Source organism: Pseudonaja textilis, chromosome 2 (assembly GCF_049901715.1).
Source record: "Pseudonaja textilis isolate UNSWEBS1 chromosome 2, rPseTex1.2, whole genome shotgun sequence".
In the NCBI taxonomy this organism is placed as follows: Eukaryota; Metazoa; Chordata; class Lepidosauria; order Squamata; family Elapidae; genus Pseudonaja; species Pseudonaja textilis.
Genome location: NC_141991.1, coordinates 127,823,280 through 127,842,172, shown reverse-complemented (window position 1 = coordinate 127,842,172; position 18,893 = coordinate 127,823,280). Strand labels below are relative to the sequence as shown.

General features: G+C 42.8%; 1 long non-coding RNA gene across 1 annotated transcript in view; it reads left to right on the top strand.

The window, feature by feature from the left end:
• The window catches only part of LOC148127071 (uncharacterized), a 67,221-nt gene extending 48,532 nt beyond the window's left edge, over positions 1-18,689 (top strand). Inside the window, exons 3-4 of the long non-coding RNA XR_015741899.1 lie at positions 17,668-17,815; positions 18,564-18,689. This is a non-coding gene — a long non-coding RNA (uncharacterized LOC148127071). The remainder of the gene's footprint in view (positions 1-17,667; positions 17,816-18,563) is intronic.
• The last annotated feature ends 204 nt before the right edge of the window (positions 18,690-18,893 follow it).

The following is an 18,893-nucleotide window of genomic DNA, read 5'->3' as shown; positions in this document are numbered from 1 at the left end:
TTACAATTGGGGGAAAAGGAACCTCTGGGTGTCTTCCATAACCACAGAGGCTTGCTTCAATACTGGCTATTATTAGCTCAGATCGCCTTGTTTGGCTGGCTCCAGTGAGGAAATATAAGAGAAGTAGGGTATCTTCATAAGAAACATCTATGCTCACTTGGTCAACTATGAGACAAACAGGTTTAGGATTATGTATCAATAAATAATTGTAACTGCTGTCTTCTATCTCAACAAAAGGGGTTCCACAACACTCAAGTCAAGTGTATCCCAGCATCTTTGGCAACCTTCTGACAAGCAAAGCCAATGGGGGAAGCCAGATTCACTTAACAACCATCTCCCTAACTTAATGATTGCAGTGATTCACTCAGCAAATGTGGCAAGAAAAGTCGTAAAATGGGGCAAAACTCACTTAACAACTTTCTCACTTAACAACATAAATTTTGGGCTCAATTGTGATCGTGTGTTGAGGACTACCTGTACCTGTAGTCCATTACTGAACGATAGATTTACAAAATGAGAGTGCTTATATAAATATTTCTACCACCTGAGCTATATCTTTTCTGAATTAACTAAATCCTGATTATTCAGTTCCTTCAAAAACTGCCCAGTTTTCTGAAGAGCCTCAACAAATAGCAAGTTCTAGGAAGTGTACTGCAAATATGTGCCAGCCCACTATCTACTCACCCTCAGTATCAGCAATTGCCTATAGTAGACGTATACAAGAGGACTGGGGCATGTTCTTAGTTGGGCAGAGTATCTAGCCTTCAAAGGGAAGATACCCTGAATATTGGAGCTATGCGGACACTTACTTTGTGTCTCAGCACGTGTATCTTTGCTGCCCCTTGGGTCAAATATTGACCTAAGCTTTGACTTGGTTAATATTTACTTCTCTGGTCAATCAATATTGATGTTCTCTTTGACAGATGTCAATACTTGTTTAGTGTTTGTCTATTTTCCCCTGTTGCTAATTTTCTTGAAAGGTTTTATTTATTCTCTTAAAGTTGAATTAGCAGAAGAGTTCCTTCTTTTTTATTAGACAGGGTGACCTTCTTCTGCTTCTTAAGATTAAGTGGATGTGTATCATTTTGTGGATGGGGTATATCTTTAAAAAGCTTATTTCTATTCTCTACATTCTCTATTCTGCCTGTTCTCCTTAAATGTATTTGCCTCTATAAGGTCCTGCTGACTTTTAATAAAGCAATAACTTAAAAACATAGCACACTGTAGCAAGTAAAAGAGTCTTACTATCTTTTTCAGCAGTTTATGGAAAAATAGCAAATGGGAAGCTTGGTAGAACCAGTCTACTGGATTTTTTTTAAGGACACGGTATGGCAATCCAAACTATACACTGTATTCTGTGACTGAGCATCACAGATTTTTGTAGAGGCATTTTGCCATAAGGATGTTTTGCTCCAATATGCATCATTTTACATCATCTTAATTTATACAATAGTAAATATACCATTGGGTTAGCCTGTTAAACTATACACTTTTAGAAAGCTTTACAATTCCTGTGAGTATGTGTGTGTGTGTGTGTATTTTAAAACAGTTCCCTTTTAATCGAGCTCAAGTGAATACACAACCTATTATGAACATTCCTTGGTAGCAGTGGCGATTTGCCTGATATTCTTCTGCGGTCATTGGATGATATTTCAGTCTAGCCTCTCATCCATGTTCTAACTGAGCCGACCCTGCTTACATAGCTTTTAAGGCTCAAGCAAGTTCATTCCATGTTGCTACCTGCCGGGAAGCCGGTGCATTTCAGAGGCCATGTTTCTAAAGGGAAACATCCAAGTAAAGCCTTCTAGATGGGTTGAAGCTTCTGGGATTTTCTTTTTTCAAAGGCATCATTTATTATAATCTGTTCAGGTGGAGCAGGAGACAAAACTAGCCAGATGGCAGATGAACAACATTGCAGATATTTTCCAAGGAGGCCTGGAAAGAACCTGGTCTTTCCTGTGTTGCCATGCAGAGTAGCGAAGTTCAATCCAATTGGAAAGTTTTCTCACTGGCTATTAGAAACTTTGACTTGTCTAGCTTCAGCTTAAGTTTGTTACACTTTACCCAGTCCTGCTATCCAGACCAAGAAGAGGCCTACCACAGAGAGGTCAACTCACATAAAGAAATTGGTAAAAATAAACAGAGGTAAATGTCATCTACATAAAATTGACAATTAGTTCCACATTTCCTGAAGATGCAGCTCCAAATAGATATTACAGAGTAATAACAGAGCCCCAAAATGGTGAGATGAAGTTGTAATTTCTGTTGGGTATCAGGTGACTCACTTCTTGACCACATCACAAATGACACCATTCGGCAACATTTTGGTGTGGTACCAATTTTAGTGAAGGTGAGAGCTGGCCGGCTCTGCTGGTATGGACATGTCCTGAGAGCAGCACCTTCCACTGTGGCCAAGGCTGCCTACCAACTAGAAATCAATGGCCAGTGATATCACAGGTGCCCAAAACAGAGATGGCAAGACACCATCAACAAAGTTATGCAAGCTGCAGGCCTGCACCCTGGAGATACAGCTGACCGTACAAAGTGGTGCTTAATGATCTGAAAAGGGGTTCCAGCACTTGCAGGAATACACTAGGAAGAAGAAGAAATTGTAATTCCCTAAAACTCCCGTTTGAGGCCTGCTCTTGGTATAGCAACAAAATCACAATAAAGCCAATATTGAATTCCCTCAGGAGATCCAGGAGAATACTGTGATCAATGCTTTTAGAAGCTGCCAAGAGTAAGACCTTAAGCAGGGAACATGCTTCCTTTTTCATACCTCCTCAATAGACCTTTCACCTGGCAGCTAAATATTCCTCAGCTGAAAGCAGTCAAAAAGAACCGGTTAATCCCAATCCTCAAAAGGGACCTGGTTGTTCAACCATCACTTGTTCAACTACTTTGGCCAAGAATGGTAAAGTAGAAATTGAGTAAGAAAAACAGGTTTATAGATTTTGTTTTTTTAACAGGAGCACTTGCTTCCTTCAAGATAGAAGTATCCAACTTTGCATGATAGAGGCATTAATAATAAAACAAGATATCTTCTCAGAACGTTCATCTAGCCAGCATGAGCCAGAAGGAAGCTGGCTCAAATGGATAACAGATATCCTGAAATCATTCAAGCATCAGCTCAAAGTGACATCCTCCGTACTATCTTCACTTATGGCATCTTCATACCTACTCATGTGTACCAGAGGTGGGATTCAGCAGGTTCTGACCAGTTCTGGAGAACCAGTAGCGGAAATTTTGAGTATTTCAGAGAACCGGCAAATACCACCTCTGACTGGAGATTTTACAGTATCCTTCCCCTGCCACGCCTACCAAGTCACGCCCACAGAACCAGTAGTAAAATTTTTTGAATCCCACCACTGATGTGTACATATGCTCTTTACAACAATTTGAGTTGGAAGAAGCTTTCCATTGGTTCATAAAGATTGTAGCATACAGAGACTGTCATTTTTCCAGATAGACTGTAATCTCATGAACACAGCTGTCCTCATGGGAGGTGACAATTAGAAAGAAATCTTCAAACAAATTTCTATTGAGATGCTTTTCCATTTTTTTAAAGATATAGTAATTTATTAAATTATATATATATGTATGTATGTATATATGTATTTATTTACTTACTTACTTACTTACTACATTTATATGCTGCCCATCTCACTATTCAAAGCAAATCTGGCTGGCTTGTTTTCAGAGAAGGTCACCTCAGAACTGAAGACTCACAGCAGAAACCAAAGCTTCCACAAGAGATCCTTAACTATTTTTTAATATAACTGGTCTGCAAGATTCCTTAAATCTTGATGTTCATTTGCTACTTTCCTGTGGGTTTAATTTAGAAGCCTCGGGCTGTGGCCCACTACCGGGCCTTGAGCCCTTCGGAACTGGACCGTGGAAATGGTGGCCGAGGGTCCACACATCCCCACTTGCATGAGTAGTGGGCAAGCATGCGTGCTACATTTGCATGAGCAGCAGGCATCCATGTGCATGGACATGTGGGGAAGGAATGAAAGGCGCCCCACTGCTGGATCTGGGCCTCCGTGGGGAATCGAGGATCTGGGTTACTCAGGGGAGGATTAGGAGTTCCAGTGCATGATTTCAGATGATTTCAGGTGGTTCTAAAGGGTGATTAATACAATCAAAGGAGTCCAGAGATATTTCACGAGAAGAGTCCTCTACTTCTCTACTTGCAACAGAATACCTTATGCCACCAGACTTGAAATTTTAGGCTTAGACAACTTAGAACTACACCACCCTCGGTCCGACCTAAGCAGAGTACATAAAATTATCTATTGTAATGTCCTACCCGTCAATGACTACTTCAACTTCAACCACAACAATACACGAGCACACAATAGATACAAACTCAAGGTAAACTGCACCAAACTCGATTGCAGGAAATACAACTTCAGCAACAGTGATCAATGCCTGGAATATTCTACTTAACTCTGTGGTTTCTTCCCCAAACCCCCAAAACTTTAACCTTAGACTGTCTACTGTTGACCTCAACCCATTCCTAAGAGTTATTTAAACGGCGGGCATAAGCACACCAACGTGCCTACCATCCCTGTCCTAATGTTCCCTTTTATTTGTATCCATTTCATGTATTAATAATCATGTTTATTCTTATATCTGTTAACTAATACATGCTCGACAAATAAACAAAAAGCAAATAAAAAAATAAAATAAAATAAATAAATGGAGCTGCATGTGCACGCTCTTGCCTGTAGCTCATCCCTCCCATCGGTCTGCAAAGCTGGAAAGATTGAGGAACTCTATACGCTATACCACAGGTGTCGAACTTGATTGTGTCCCGTGACAAATACAAGGAAATGTACAAGGTCAAATAAAATGTGAAATGATAGAAGACCACCTTGGATGCCAGAGGGAAAGGCTGGGTTTGTTCTCCAGGAACTGTATATGACCCATAACTTATTTTTTTCCCCTTGAGAAAGTTTCCTGGTTTCATTTCCACCCAAAGAAAATATTTCTTCTGGCTCACTGAGAGGAGGCAAGTTCTTCTGCAAGTATACAAGGCTCTCGACTGAAAACTGCAGCACCAGTGTAGTCAAATACAACGCTGCTGAGTTGAGTTAAACTTGGTTTGTTTGAGCTCCATAAGAACCGCAACATAATTTCTTGGTTCTGTCATATTCTGTGCATATTGGTGGGGAACAAGCTGGAAAGTCTCCAATATATCGCAATATGTGACTTGATTTATTGATTATGAGTCATCAAGTCTTAGTGACCGCGCGATAGATTTTCTTCAGAGAATCTACCCCTAACTTTTGTCCTTTGGGTCTTCTAACAATGCACCCAGGGCTACTGTAACTGAACCCATTCATTTTTTGCTGGTCGTCTTCTTCTTCATCATCTTCTTTCCACTTTTCCCACCATTAGAGCTTTATCTGGAGAGCTAGGTCTTCGTATAAATGTGTTTCCAGCAGGATAATTTGAGCCTGGTCATTTGTGTCTCAAGTGAGAACTCTATCCCCAAATGTGCTTACGTATAATAAAATGTATCCCAGCATATCATATTTCCTACATTGCAAGAAGGATATAATGCTTTAAGTCAATAGAGAGAGCAATTTCTAAATACTTAACACTAAAATTCCATTAATAAGTCCTAATGTATTCCTGGTCAAGCACATATGCACACCCATGGACACATATATCCCTCCAGATATCCCACTAGCCTCTTCACCCTCTACAGCATGTTCAATTAATCTCTGTCAGGGGTTAATCAAAAGAAGAGGGAACATGGGTGAATATAGATGTGTTGGCAATTAATCTAACTCAGCTTAATGGGCAGGGGGGTGGGTGCAGTGAGAACCAGAAGGCACGCTTGGATGGTAAAAGGAGACTGCTTTTATTATGGGGAGAAAAGGTTAGGATTATACAATACAATAAAAGATACACCACATTAGAACCTCTGCTTAAAGCTTTCTGAATGTAGGTTATCCTGAAGGGATGAGTGTGGAGTACGAAGAAAAAAGTGCATTGCATATATTTCAGCCTATCTGCAAGTATTTGAAAATAACAAAAACATTTAGCCTTTCATTAGCTTTAATGTCTCCCTTTCATGGCTCATATTGAAATTAACTCCTACGGAACTTTTGCAATTATTTTTACCTTTTCTGGCTTCAAACATAGGAATATTGGAAACATAAACTATTTTTATCTTTTCTGGCTTCAAATATAAGAATAGTTGAAATATAAATTATTTTTATATTTTCTGGGTTCAAACATAAGAATGTTGGAAACATAAACTATTTTTATCTTTTCTGGCTTCAAATATAAGAATAGTTGAAATATAAATTATTTTTATATTTTCTGGGTTCAAACATAAGAATATTGGAAACATAAAAACTGTTGTGTTCCATTCCCTCCCTAAAAAAGCTTTAAAAATCTTGCACTAATTGGTGTAGCTTACACATTTGTTTTGCCTATGTAATTTCCTTATGTATTGCCTAGATAATTCACATTTATTTATTATATTCACTGAATTTAGAGAGGTTTTGGAAAAACCTTCTTTGCTCTTGACCAGCAACTGAATAAAATTTTACTTTACTTTTGCTAAGCCATCAGTCCTAATTACTTTAGTATTAGTCAAAAGTATGCAAATGGTTGAGGAAAATATAGAAATCAGACCTTAAAGGAAATGGCAATACTGTAGGTTGATCCATTTTTATAGGCCAGTATCTTATCTCACAAAGATTGGTCGGTTTATTTCTACTGCAAGTATTTCTTAATGAAGCTGTTTGCTCATTGAAACAAACATTGAATGTTTATTCTGCCAATATTATCAGTAAGTTCTGGAACAAAGCAGAGACAAGAACTTCCAGAATGTTGATTTGTAACTGATTGAGGCATGTCAGATGACATGAAAGTGTCATTTCATCAGCTACATGAATTTGTAAAGGGAGTCCCAAATATTGCTACAGAGCTACCTGGGTTCAGGCCAGCTGAGCTTTTCTGCTAAGTAGTGAAAAATAGGGTTTTTTCCCTTATTCATAAGATACAACAAGGGTGTGGCACATTGTTCCCAAATGTGTTCCAAACAGCTGTGCCAAATAGGCTCTTTGGTCAAGGTCAGGGGTACAACCAGAATTTTTTTCCTGCAACATTCTGGCTGCCCTCTCCATCTTTTTGACCACACCATGTAGACATCGCTGGCCAAAGAAGGGCAAGGTATGGCGCAGGGAAAAAGCAAGAGGCTCACTTCAACTTTTACCGTTGTCCTAATGACTTTCCAGTTTTCAATCTCAGAATATTTTGTTTCAACGAATATCTTCTACATACATTGTTTTTATCAAATCACTCTTTGGGTGGCTGCTTCCAGGCTTTTGAACTACCATTTGTGGTGTGTGTGTGTGTGTCTGTGTGTCTGTGTCTGTGTCTGTGAGTACAGGTAGTCCTCGATTTACAACAGTTCATTTAGTGACCTTTAATGTTACAACGGCACTGAAAAAAGTGACTTACGACCGTTTTTCACACAACCGTTTCTGCATCCTCATGGTCACATGATCAAAATTCAGGTGCTTGGCAAGCGACTCATATTTATGACAGCTGCAGTGTCCTGGGTCATAGGATCCCCTTTTCGACCTTTTGACAAACAGAGTCAATGGGGAAGCCAGATTCACTTAACAACCTTGTTGCTAACGTAACAACTGTGATGATTCACGTAATAACGGTGGCAAGAAAGGTTGTAAAACGGGGGAAAAACTAATATGTCATTTAGCAACATAAATGTTGGGCTCATTTGTGATCATAACTTGAGGACTATCTCTATGTCCTTTTCTCTCCTTCCCTGGTCCTCCTACTGGCGTGCAAATTGCTTTCATTTAAAATGTCAGCATTGTTAATTTGCTTTAATTCATGTATAAACTTTTGATGCTATTATTCTCGGCCATTATGAGCATGATGGCTAAATTATTCATCCTCTTATGTCTTATATCAGCAAAACACTAGCACTTTTATTGCCAGCAATGTAATTCTTTCATTACTTTTGCCTGATCCATTCTTTTATTCTTTATTATTTCACATTCGGTATTTAAATCTGGGGATTATGTGGTTATTACTCGAATATTGAAATCTGAAAATTTTAATAGTGGTTTAATAGTCGGTTTCTTGTAGCAAAATGTGGATCTTTTTTCCAGTGCTTTGACCAGTGGATTTATGTCACTACCTATACATATCTACTTAATGCAAAAACCCACAGAGAACAAAGGGGCTTACACAAAGTTTGTTAAACTGTTAAAGTCTACATGATTCACGATTGCAAATCTAGATGTCATCTCAACTTCTTTCATGTTTTATAGTACTCTCTTTTTGCCTTAAATACTAGAAGATCGCTCTATGTTACCGTCTACTTTCAAGATACGCTGATATTCGAAACACTGAACAACCAGGATGTTGTTTCAAAAGCAATTCAATACAGTAGATCAGAAAGAGAAAGAGAGAGTTCTGACTTGGCGTGAGATTTAATATTGGATCCAAGATCTGATCTTGGATTGGAGATATTATGCATACACACAGAAGGGAGGTGAAGCAGCTCAACAGTGATGGTTATCGTGGATCATTTAAAATAGAAAAACTATATGTAGGTATTCTCTCTGCCCATTATTCCTTGGCTTGAAGCGCATCCTTCCACTTAAAGATATTTTTTTAATGCATTCAGGGCTTCAAGCAAATGTTTCCCCTTGCAGGCACATATTTTGGACCCTGTAAAAGGAGCTGCAGGAGATAATCTGGAATGCAAAAGCAAGAAGTGCTTGCCTGGGGTTTATAAATCAAATTTATAAATCAAATTAAATCCTGCCGTCCACTTGCAGTTTTTCCACTCCAAATTCTACCTTCTGAATTTCCCCTCTGCCTCCCAATAGCGGCGGCGTTTTCCTTATATATGTTTGTGTAATATGCCCTTAATCTACAATCTCCTACTTAAGGCAATCTCCGTAATATAGACCTCCCACCCTAAATTACTATTGCAGCACCAACATTTTTCCATTTTTTAAAATTCTGCTTTACCGTGACATCTCCTCTTGGTTTCCAAAAATGACTCTTGGAATGATTTCATTCTGTATTCACCTTAATCCAAAGAAGAATTTACACAGGTTGAGCAGCCTTGCCTCTCATATTTTTCTCAACTATTTTTAAAAAAATAATTGCAAAAGTAATGGTTAAAGATGGGGCAAAAAGTTTCATGCCTTACCACCAGGAGCTGTCCCGCTGGAAGCATCTTCTGTCTTTTAAGAGAGAGAGAGAGAGAGAGAGAGGCAATATCAGAAGATACTCAACAGGTTGAGACAGGCATCAGAGACATCTCTCTTCGTTCAAGCAGTGGTGAATCTCTTGATCTGCTGGACAAAGTGTGGTTTAGGTTAGTTATCCCACAACCACCTTCCTTCTCTGATCCGAATTATCCTGCTTTTAAGTATGGAGAAGGAGACTGGAAGTGTTAAGTTTGAGCAATGAGAGGCTGAACCAGAGCATGAGTGCAACAGTACTTTATTTTACAAATAAAGGGCTGACCGTGCTTGCTTAAGCCTGGAACTGGCTCGCAGCAATCAGCAGCCAGTTGGACCCCGCAGCCTGCTTTTATAGCTGGCTGCTGGGGAGAACCGACCAATGGGAATGGGGGAATAACGCCCACACAAAGTGAGTGGACCTGAGTGAGAACTCCTTGAGTCCTCAGGACATAACACCCTTCCCCCAGATGCGAACACGCATAGTCCTTGAGGTAGATGGGGTTTGTGTTGGCGCCCGGAGCGCGCAACTCGGGAACATTGTCTGACTGTTCGGTATCAGTCTGTGACGGTTGAGCTGGCATAGTGTCGCCAACACTCTCTCTGGACTGGGCATCCTCGGAAACCACCGGGTTGGTTTCTGGAGTCAAACTCTCATGGGTTGGATCCGGTTGGTCAACTCTCTGGGCGCTGTTGTCCGAGTTTGGGCTGACCGAACGACGCTGGCGCAGACTGGTCACTGGGTGCGGTGTGGCTGTGTGGCGGATGGGACGGTTCCCTTCGACTGGAGACTCTGGATTCTTGTTTGCAGGTTGCTGAGGCGCCTTCTGAGTTGGTCTATGTGTCTCCTCCAGACGCGACCATCCTCCAGCCTGACTCTATACGATCTCGGCCCGGTGACGGCGATGACCTCGCCCGGAATCCAAAGTGGGTCCCCAGCGAAATTCCTTGCGAATATCGGCTCCTGTAACATAAAATGTCTAACCCCTGAAGTGGAAGCGAGGGGAGAGTCAGGGCAGTATTGTGGGTGCATTCTATCTAATACAGTCCTCAGGCGCCGCCCATCAGAAGTTCCGCTGGGGACTTATTGGTGACTGCACAGGGGTTGAGTGCTGGCTCATCAGGAACCGTGAGAGTTTGTGGTGCCAGTCATCTCTGCCAAACCTAGCGAGGGCCTCTTTGGTGGTCCTGACGGCCCTTTCAGCCAACCCATTACTCGCAGGGTGAAATGGGGCTGTGAAAATGTGGCGAATGCCTAGGTTGGCTGCAAAACGGCTGAATTCTACTGATGCGAACTGTGGGCCATTATCGGAGACCAAGGAGTCGGGTAGTCCATGTGTAACGAACAGGCGCGTTAACATGTTGGTGATTGCTAGTGTGGTGGTCGTGGATAGCTGCGCCACGTCTATCCACTTGGAATAAGCGTCCACGACCACTAGGAACATCTTTCCATGCACGGGCCGGCCAGATCGATATGGATTCTAGACCAAGGGCGCTGGCGCTCTCCCATCTGGTAGGGGTGGCGATGGGGGAGCAGGACGGGATTCCTGGCAAATGCTGCAGGAACTTACCCAATTGACAATGTCCTCGTCTAGACCCGGCCACCACACGTAGCTGCGTGCCAACGCCTTCATTCTCACAATGCCGGGTGTCCCTCGTGCAACGCTTCCAGGACTCGGGTACGCAGCGAGGTCGGGATGACCACTCGAGTGCCCCACAGTAGACAACCCTGCAAACTGGACAGCTCCTGCATGCGAGTCTTAAAGGGTGCGAATTTGTTATCAACATTGCCTCCCGGCCACTCCTCCTCACCCAGTCGAGCACCTGGGCGAGCGTTTGGTCTGCCTTGGTTTTGGCGGCGATGTCAAGGGCGGTGATGGGCAGGTCCAACTGGGTGATTTCAAAAATGGCATTGACAGGAGCTGGGTCTTCAGCCGGAGCGGTAAGGGGCAGCGACTGAGCGCGCCAGCGTGGGATAGAGTTTTGCCCGGGCGGTGGATAAGTTTGTATGAGTAGGCCGCTAGGAAAAGTGTCCACCTTGTCATCCGAGGGAGAGGACTTGAGGTGTCTGTTTGTCGCACCGGCCAGTAGGCCCAGGAGGGGCTTATGGTCGGTGACCAGTTCAAGAAGTGGCCAAAGGAATTCGTGAAACTTTTTCACGGCTGCAACAGCTGCTAGGGCTTCCTTGTCTATTTGGCTGTAATTTCGCTCCGTGGCCGAGAGCGTCCTGGAGAAAAAGGCGATGGGGGCCTCGGCGCCATTGGCGAGTCGGTGACTAAGGACCGCCCCAATTCCAAAAGGGGATGCGTCTGCTGCCAGTACTAAAGGAAGGTTGGGGTCGAATTGGATGAGCACTGCCTCTGACGTAAGTAGTGATTTGACGGTGTTAAACGCCTGGTCTTCTTTGTGCCCCCAGTGCCACGGTGACTTTTTGTCTAGTAATCTGTGTAGGGGTTCGGCTACTGAGGCTTTATGGGGCAAAAGGATGCATAAAAGTTTAGGAGTCCCAAGAAAGCTTGTAGCTCCGTTTTGGAGGTCGGTGTGGGAGCTTCGTGGATCGCCCTGACCTTGGACTCCAGGGGTGAATGCCAGAGGCGCCAATTTTATAACCCAGAAAGTCCACCTGTCTAGTGGCAATGGCGCATTTTTCTTTTTTTAACTTGAGGCCATGCTGTCTGAACCTCTCTAACACTGCTCGCACTCTCTGGAAGAGTTGGGGTCTGTCCCTGGCCGAGACCAAGATGTCGTCAAGTAGGGTACTACACCAGGGAGGCCCTGTAAAATCCGCTCCATGAGGGATTGAAAAATACCCGGGCAACACTTACGCCAAATTGGAGACGCTTGCATCGGAAGGCACCCCTGTGAGTGACGATGGTCTGAAGTTCCGCTTGTTTGGTTATCAACAGGGAACTGTTGATATGCTTGAGACATGTCCAATTTAGCAAAAATACTGCCCGGTTCAATGTGTGCAATAAGTGCTGAATGACGGCACGGGTAGGCGCTAACTTGTAAATATTTATTGATTGTTGTCTTGTAGTCCGAGCAAATTCTCAGGCTACCATCTTTTTTGAGGGGTGTGACAATGGGCGCCTCCCACTTGGCGAAATCTGTTGGCTCAATGACCCCTTGTTTTAGTAGTTTATCCAATTCAGCGCTAGTTTTGGTCTAATAGCAAATGGAACTCTACGTGGTTTTAATCTGATTGGGACTGCCTGGGGGTCAACGGTGAACGAGATGGGGTTCCATTATAACACCCCAGCTCCTCGCTGAACACATCTGCGTAGTCAGCGAATAAGGAGTCAGTGTCTGAGGTTGAGACAGCATGGACTCCTGTCAACCCTAGGCCGAGGTGGGGAAACCAATCGAGCCCCAATAAGGTGGGTAGATTGCCGTTAACTACCACTAGAGGTAGGTGGCCTTAAAAGCTCTAAAACTGACAAAGAACTTGCCTCTGCCGATCACGGGAATGGCCTTCCCTGGTAGTCCTTCAGACCGAACTGGCATCTCTGAAGCCGGGTAGTAGATAGGCTGGGGTGGAGTCTCTTGAGGGTGTTCCACGAGATTATTGAGAGCGCTGACCCTGTGTCAACCTCCATGTGGCACGGTTTACCTTCTAGGGAAACGGAGAGAGAAATTTTACTAACAGAGTGGCAAGTACGCCTGGCAAGGTGGTGCGTGCGACAGTTTAATACTTGCCTCTGTGGTCCCGAGTGCGCAGGACGGGGTCTTTGTGCAGCGCTTTGGGGGCTTGGCAGACTCTCGCAATGTGCCCCTCTTATGGCAGTTGTTGCAAACGGCTCCTTTAAACTTGCAGGTGGCCCTTTGATGTGATCCCCACAGGCTAGGCACAGGGTGATGTGCTTGGGTGGACCGTGTATTCTTGTTTGGCCCCTACCTGCGACCGTCTGTCATTGGTGAGGCGATGGACATCGTTCTCATCGTTGTGGCCTTCCTCCGCTTCCACCTCTTCGGAATGGACTGGGAACGCTGCTAGCTTGGCGCTTGGGCCCTGAATTTCGGTGGCTGAGTTCGTTGCTAGCTCGGCTGCTAGGGCCTCCTCTACGCTTGCGCGAGGTTGAGGTCTTTCTTAGCCAGCAGACGCCTCTGTAGGTTGAGATCCTTGACCCCACAAACCAATTGATCGAGGAGCATGTCCTCCAGGTATGTTCCAAACCCGCAGTGCAGGGCTGCTGTTCTGAGGGCGGCCATATATTGGTTGATGGTCTCCTTACTTGATTGCTTCCTCATTCGGAACGTGAACCTCCTGGCGATTTGTGAAGGCCTGGGAGCGTAGTGGTTTGTGAGGATCTCAAGCAACTCGGACCACGGAACGCTTTTTAATTCTCTCGGCGCCACGAGTGCTGCAGCGGTATCGTAAACGGTGGTTCCGCAGTAGATTAGGAAATAGGATTTTTTCCGATGCTCTCCGCATCCGACAGGCCGACCGCATCGATGTAATGATTGAAACGGTTCTTATACGATTCCCACTTCTCTTCGTCTGGTTTAAACGCCGGGAATACTGGATTGGAACTCATGGTGCTGGAACGGCTGGGCTACCTGCGGAAAATCTCTCTGGGACTACGAACGCTCATGAGTTACTAGTGATATCAGCTCTGGAGAGGTTTCTTGCTACCCTCTCTTTCTCTCTCTCTGGGTTACCACGTTGGCTGCTAGCCGTTGGAGGTGTCTTGATTCGCGCCAAAAAAGTGGGCGTTAGTGACTCTCTCACAGCGCTGTGCTGTGATTCCTACTGGCTCAAAATTCAAATGACACCCGTTTGAATTTCGCGCCAAATGCAGAGCGGCTGCGGCTCGCAGCGCTTCACTTTCCCCGTAGCGAGGCTAACAAGCGGCTACAGACGCTTCTAACTATTTGACTCAGACCGCTTTTCTGGCTGCGGATCTGCGTTTGCTCTTTTTGATCGCTGTTTCGCTAGCTGACCGCTCTCTGGTTGCGGATCAGCGTTTCTTGTCGCCAGCCGATCGCTCTCTCTGGGCTGTAGATCGGTGGCTAGTGACTCAGCGGTTGCAAGGTGCTTCTGGTAGCCATCCCATCCTCGCCGCCAGTGTTAAGTTTGAGCAATGAGAGGCTGAACCAGAGCATGAGTGCAACAGTACTTTATTTTACAAATAAAGGGCTGACCGTGCTTGCCAAGCCTGGAACTGGCTCGCAGCAATCAGCAGCCAGTTGGACCCCGCAGCCTGCTTTTATAGCTGGCTGCTGGGGAGAACCGACCAATGGGAATGGAGGAATAACGCCCACACAAAGTGAGTGGACCTGAGTGAGAACTCCTTGAGTCCTCAGGACATAACAGGAAGACTTAAATTCCTTGCTACAAATGCAAAATATATATTAGATAGATATTATTTTCTTTTCCAACATAAATGATCTTCCCAGAGCAGGATAATATTCTCCTGTCTGCTTCTGAATTTCCAGCAAATGTTATCACTGGGCATTGATGATCACCAGTTCTGAGTTTAGCTGCTAAATTAAGGTTATTGGAAAATCCTACCTCTTTCCCATCTTGCAGAAGACTCCTCACCCCTCTTTCCTTACTGCTTTGCAGGAAGGCTGCAATAATCCTGGTCTCCCCCTGCACACACACACACACACACACACACACACACACACACACACACTGTTTGCCAAAGAATCAAGATTTAGCTCCAATCTCTGAGCTTCTGACTTGGACTTTTAATATTTTAATTGAGTGAATTGGCCCAGAGTAGTCTATTGAACTCTACCTGACCCTTTAAATAACAGGTCAAGGATTTAGCTTTTGTGGCTTTGACCCCTCCCCTTATCTGCTAAGGCTGCTTCTCTCTCAATTAGCTGCCTGCTCCGCACTTGGCAAAAGTTTGAATCTCTTTGCAGGCTCCTGAATGGCTTCCCATCGTATGCCACGTGGGCTGTATACAACTGTGACTGTGCAACACCAATAATTTACGGGGCTGAGTGGTTTGCTGCTGCTGTTTCCTAGGCTTCAGTGATGGAACCCGCCCATTTCAAGTCTTACCAACTTTCTAGCTTTACCACAGTGATGAGCATTGGAAAATATAGAGGAAGCCAAACATGTTCACTAAATCTGAGTCAATCATCTTTCGTGTGCAACCACATTAAGTTCCATGCTCTTATTCAACAGGTTTGTTGTTTAGTATGATTTATTTCATTTATAGCCCATCAACAAACCAGAAAGAGCTATAAGGTTTGCCCACCTGTTTTACCCTTAAAATGTTTTGGCAGGGTAGATTAATCTAAGAGATAAAAATTGCTCTAAATGATCAAGTACCTGAAAAGTTGTGGATTTGCTGTCTTTTCAATGGTTTTTTTAAGGATTTCATCACATTGGCCTTTGAGGAATGAGAAGATCAATTTTTTATACACATAGACACATACACACACATTTTGGTATTCTCAAGATTGAGGTACACTTAGTTGGTTATGGATTCATTAGGATCCTCTTAAAGGTAGTTTTGTGTGGTGACATTTTTTTTGCCATACATCACAGTAAAAATTGGCTTTCAAAAGAAAAGTGTGATTCAATAGAATGCATAGCATTTTATCTAGCTGTTTCTCCATCCCAATTTATAAAGCTAGTGATCTTTGGACTAACTGTAGATTTTTTGCTGGACAAATACAGATATCATCACATGATAGATATCATCACAATGTCTGTAAATAGTGTTTGTTGCAGTTTTAAGTTTGCAAGTGAAAAAATGGGGCAGAGAAAATTTCTAAGACAATCCAATTTGGAGCTATCCTTTGAGCTGAATTTCACTCAATTTTACTATTAATGTTAATGTTAACTCTTAATGAAGAGCGATGCACATCCTCTGCACATGCTCAATCCTTCTTTAACCATATAATTCAAAAAATATTTCAAACTAAGAGGTCCACGTTATTTGAACCAGATAGAGCTTCAATTTCACCCTCACAGCCATGGTCCCAATTTTACTTATCACCTCTACAGATACCCCTGTTATGAAATAGGTTCTAGAATATTAGAGTTTGATATAGAAAATACATTGATTTATTTCATTCCTCTGTGAAGTTTAGTTGGTGGCACTGGCAAAAGTTGTCACTTTCAGCACCGAGCATCATAAAGAGGGGCAGAGGGCATAAGCTGCTATACCCACGAAACTACCCGTAAGTCTGTTTGTTGTACGGTTTTCTGGTGGATCTTTAAATGGAAGTTCAATAGATGGGAAAAAGTTGAGTTAAAGCTACTGCCGTCGTTCTAGGCATTCAGATTCTTAAGAAAGATCTAGCTGTACTATGAGAATCCTCTTGATTAGGGAAAAAAAGTGCATGTATGGAATGTAATACTATATTCCAGAAGAATCATTAGTACCTGTTTGAAGACAAGCATTAGGCTCTTTGCACAGCTGTACGAATGAATGTTTATCCAGTCCCTAAATTGTCAGAGAGGAAACCGAATTACCCTAGCATACTGCTAATAATGATGAAAAGAGCAACCAGTCCATTGTGCAGCTTTGAGGTGGGATAATTTGAGGGCAACAATAGGTAACTTCTCTTGGTTGTGCTTCCTTTCCCAACTAGTATCAACAGCTAATGGGAAAAACAATTCTCAGTTGCAGTCATTAATGTTTAGTAGGATAGGTTTGGATGGGCACACAGGGGTGACTTAAATGGAAGGTTCCACCCCCCCCCGCTTCTAATTTGCCCAACTTACAGGAAGCCAATGCAGAGGTTCTCTACACCAGTATTTCTCAACCTTGATCATTTTAAGATGGGTGGACTTCCACTCCCAGAATTCCCCAGTCAACATGGCTGGCTGGGGAGTTCTGGGAGTTGAAGTCCACCCATCTTAAAGTTGCCAAAATTGAGATACACTGCTCTACACTGATGCCATTTCATTCTGGCTAGAGATTCTGGAAGAGGCACTCCACTCATGTTCAAAAATAGCCTGGCTGATAAGTTTGTGGAATGGAGCACTTGAGATCTATCATCTGTAAGTTGCTTGTTTTATAACTATTGGATGAGGTTTCTGCTAACGAGAGGATCCTGGGTGGCTGTTGTACCTTTTAGGGAGAGTGGTCACATTCATTTGGGATCCATAACAATCCAGGAATATTTCTAAGTGCCATCAGCCATCAGGACAGAACTAAACCTGTTGGATTATGAGTCATAGATAAAGCTTGCTCATTATCTCCCATTCCCACTTGCTTCAGAATTATTAGCAGCCTAAGTGGAAAGACATTGGAGAGATTAGAAGGTCAGCCAACAGGAAGCAGGAACAAGACCACAGGGACGACCTGCAGAAATACTGGTGGCAGCAGTGAAAGCTACCGGGGACAGCAGAGAACGAATTGCTGATTAATTTAAACAGTCTGATATCATGCCTTTCATTTTTCAACACATATAAACAATATGTACACCTTTGAAATTTGTACAGAACTGCCTTTTGTGCATCTTGGAGCCACAGTGGCGTGGTGGTTAGAATGCAGTACTGCATGATACTTCTGCTGACTGCTAGCTGCCTGAAATTTGGCAATTTGAATCTCACCCGGCTCAAAGTTGACTCAGCCTTCCATCCTTCCAAAGTGGGTAAAATGAGGACCCAGATTGTTGGGGGCAATAGGTTGACTCTGTAAACCGCTTAGAGAGGGCTGTAAAGCACTATAAAGCGGTATATAAGTCTTAAGTGCTATTGCTAATCCTGATGATTTGAGGGATCCAAATCGGAAGGTTAAAGATGAAACCCTCCTATAAGGTATAAAGATCGTACAGTACTGTAAAGCTTCCCCTTAAATGTTTCACCTGTCTTCTTGGAACTGCTACATAAGGATGGCATCAGTTGCCTCTGAGAGGGGATATGATTGTTCCACTGGAAATGTACAACTTGTTGTTAAACTCTATTGGGAGAAGAGTTGTATAGAAAAGCCCACGTTTCCTGGAATTGTTGGGGCTCGAAGCTCAGAAAATCCGTATACTTTTCATAGTATTCTCATTTTACAATTTTTTTCCCGGGCAAAGAACTGCTATTACTGCCAATAAAAGAAAATAGCACAGTTTAATCTGTCTCCTCCTCTGAAAGCAATTGTGTGTATGTGTGTAGTATGTGTGTAAAAATAAAATGCTTTGCAGGAAAGTGTTGAGCTTATGGTAGTAGAAAGTGAGATTCTCATAAAATATTAATCAGATTTGCTTTTTTTTGTACTGTTATTAAAAAATTTTAAAACAACCAAACTAATACCAACTAATAAAAAGTAAAAGAAACAAAAAAACCCCCAAAAGTCTGATTTAGAAATTAAATGAAATGTTTAACACACAGCCATTTCTTATTCACAGAAACAATGCTATCTTCCACATGTAACTCTCCCATAATTCTGTTATGAGTTTGTCAGAGTCTGGGAAAGCGTAAAACAGTTTACCAAAATTACTACCTTGGAACATTTGCCCAAGAACGAAGATGCCTCAAGAAAGAAAGAAAAAGAGAAATAGAAAAGAAATAAAAGGAGATACAAAGAAGTGGCTTCTGATCTTTTTTTACAACAGCTGTAAATATGATTATAAAATTATCTCTTTCTCTAAAGTCAGGTCATGACTCCCTTTCTATAATATATTCTGTCTGGTCACTAGAACCATTAATCCTAAATTTATATTTTTCTGTTCTATGCA